Source organism: Lagenorhynchus albirostris, chromosome 3 (genome assembly GCF_949774975.1).
Source record: "Lagenorhynchus albirostris chromosome 3, mLagAlb1.1, whole genome shotgun sequence".
Classification (NCBI taxonomy): Eukaryota; Metazoa; Chordata; class Mammalia; order Artiodactyla; family Delphinidae; genus Lagenorhynchus; species Lagenorhynchus albirostris.
In genome coordinates, this window is record NC_083097.1 from 85152349 (window position 1) to 85155437 (window position 3089).

At 33.6% G+C, this 3089-nt stretch overlaps 1 non-coding gene across 1 annotated transcript; it reads right to left on the minus strand.

Annotated features, from left to right (window-relative positions):
* Positions 1-418: 418 nt before the first annotated feature.
* LOC132518990 (U6 spliceosomal RNA) lies at positions 419-526 on the minus strand. Its single transcript, XR_009540095.1, has one exon. It is a non-coding gene; the product is annotated as a U6 spliceosomal RNA (small nuclear RNA).
* Positions 527-3089: the final 2563 nt, after the last annotated feature.

The following is a 3089-nucleotide window of genomic DNA, read 5'->3' on the forward strand; positions in this document are numbered from 1 at the left end:
GAACAGCTACACATGGAGCAATTCTCTTTGAAAAACATCCAGAAAATAGCTGAGTGATTCCTACACATTAGACAAAAAGGAAAATATCCACATCAAAATGGCAGGCTCTAGGGACTGACTGTGAGTCTACCCAGAGACCAGGGCTGCTGATAGAGACCACTCCTGCCTTCTCCCTCCAACCTGCTCAAGAAAATTCCTGGAAGGAGCTTTTACAAACATCTCAGCACTGCAGGTTTTACAGCTGCTGCCAAGGGAAAGGTTCCCAAATGTCTGGCTCTGATAGCCAAAGGGGCTTCCATTTGTCAGTCCCAATCCTATAGGACTGTAGCAAACAAAGAAGCAATTCTTTTTCTTAATTTTATTTTTTTCTTATTCCAGTTTTATTGAGATATAATTGACATATAACACTGTATAAGTAAAAAATATGGAATGCTTCACAAATTTGAGTGTCATCCTTGCGCAGGAGCCATGCTGATCTTCTCTGTATCATTCCAATTTTTAGTATAAGTACTGCCAAAGCAAGTACCAAAGAAGTAATTAGAACAAGCTATCCTACCAGCTATCCTACTCCTCAAGACACTAGAAAAAGAAGAGCAAATTAAGTCTAAAGTTAGCAGAAAGAAGTAAATAAGACAGATTAGTGAGAAATAGAAACTTAAAAAAAGAGAACAGATCAATGAAACTAAGAGTTATTTTTTTTGAAAAGATAAGCAAAAGTGACATAATGTTACCTAGACTTACTAAGAAAAAAGAAATGAAGACTAAAATAGATAAAATCATAAATGAAAGAGGAAACATTACAACTGACACCATTACAACTGTAAAAGAGTACTATAAAAATTATACATCAACAAAATGGACAACATAGAAGAAATGCATAAATTCCTAGAAACAGAAAACCCACCAAGTCTAACTCATGAAGAAATACAAAATCTGAACAGAATAATTACAAGTAAGAAGACTGATTCAGTAATCAAAACTTCCCAATAAAGAAAAGTCCAGGACTAGAGGGTTTTACTGGTAAATTCTACCAAACATTTAAAGAAGATTAATACCAATCCTTCTCAGACCCTTCCAGAAAATAGAAGAGCTAAGAATACTTCCAAACTCATTTTACAAGGCCAGCATTACCCTGATACCAAAGCCAGATAAGGACACAAGAAAAGAAAATTTCAGGTTAATATCCCTAATCGATATAGATGTAAAGATTCTCAACAAAATATTAATGAACTGAATTCAACAGTACATTAAAGGATCATGCACCTTGATCAAATGGGATTTATTTCTGGGGTGCATTATGATTCAACATCACACATTATAAATGTGACAGACAACATTAAGAAAATAAATAATAAAAACTAATGGTCATTTCAATTGGTGCAGAGGAAGCATTTCACAAAATTCAACATCTTTTGTGGTAAGAACTCTACACAAACTGGGCATGGAGGGAATGTACCTCAACATAATAAACACCATCTGTGACAAACCCACAACTAACATCACAGTCAATGGTGAAATGCTGAAAGCTTTTCCTCTAAGATCAGGAACAAGACAAGGATGTCCACCTTCATCACTTTTATTCAACATAGTGCTGGAATTCCTAGCCAGAGCAATCAGGAAAGAAAAATAAATAAAAGGTAACTGAATCAGAAAGAAAGAATAAATTGTCTCTGTTTGCAGGTAACATAGTATTATATATAGAAAACCCTTAAATCTCCACCAAAAAACTGTTAGGACTAATCAACAATTTCAGTAAAGTTGCTGTATATAAAATCAATATAAAAATATCAGTGGTATTCTTATACACTAACAACAAACTATGCAAAAAATAAATTATAAATTAGGAAAACAATCCCATTTACAATAATATGAAAAAGAATAAAGTTCTTAGGTGTAAATTTAACCAAGAAGGTGAGAAATCGGTATGCTGAAAACTATGAATCATTAATGAAAGAAACTGAGAAGGACTCAAATAAATAGAAAGGTATTCCATGTTGATTTACTGGAGGAATTAATACTGTTAAAATGTCTATATTACCCAAAGCAATCTACAAATTTAATGCAGTCCCTATCAAAATCCCAATGGTATTTTTCAGAGAAAGAGTGGACCACTATCTTACACCAATCACAAAAATTAACTTGAAATGTATTAGACTTAAATATAAGACCTGAAACCATAAAATTCCTGGAAGAAAACAGGAGGTAATCTCCTTGACTTTGGTCTTGGCAATGATATTTTGGATTTGACACCCAAAGCAAAGGCAACAAACACAAAAATAAACGAGGACTACCTCAGACTAAAAATCTCCTGCAGAGTATAGGAAACCATCAACAAAATGAAAAAGTACCCTATGAAATAAAAGATAGTACTTGCAAACCACATACTAGACAATGGGATGATATCCAAAATATATGAGGAACTCATGTAACTCAACAGCTGAAGAAACAATTCTAATAAAAAAATGAGCAAAGGACCTAAATAGACATTTTTTTTCCGAAGAAAACATACAAATGATAAACAGGTACTTGAAAGGGTATTCAACATCACTAATCATCAGGGAAATGTAAATCAAAACCACAGTGAGCTATCACCTCACATCTGTTAGGATGTCTGTTATCAAAAGGACAAGAGATAACAAATGCTGGTGAGAATGTGGAGAAAAAGGAATATTTGTACACTGTTGGTGGGAATGTAGCACTATGGAATATACTATGGTGGTTCCTCAAAACTTAAAAATTCAACTCTCAGATGATCCAGCAATTCTACTTCTAAGTATATAACCAAAAGACATGAAATCATTATCTTGAAGAGATATCTGTACTCCCATTATTCACAATAGCCACAGTATGGAACCAATCCAGGTTTCCATCAATAGATGGAAGGATAAAAAATCATCATACACACACACACACACACACACACACAGTATGGAACATTATTCAGCCTTAAAAAAAAAAAAAGTAAATCCTGTTATTTGTGACAACATGGTCAAGAATGAACTTGAAAGCCATTATGCAAAGTGAAATAAGTCAAATGGAGGAAGACAAATACCACATGGTACCACTTATTTGTGGAATATAAAAAAAAA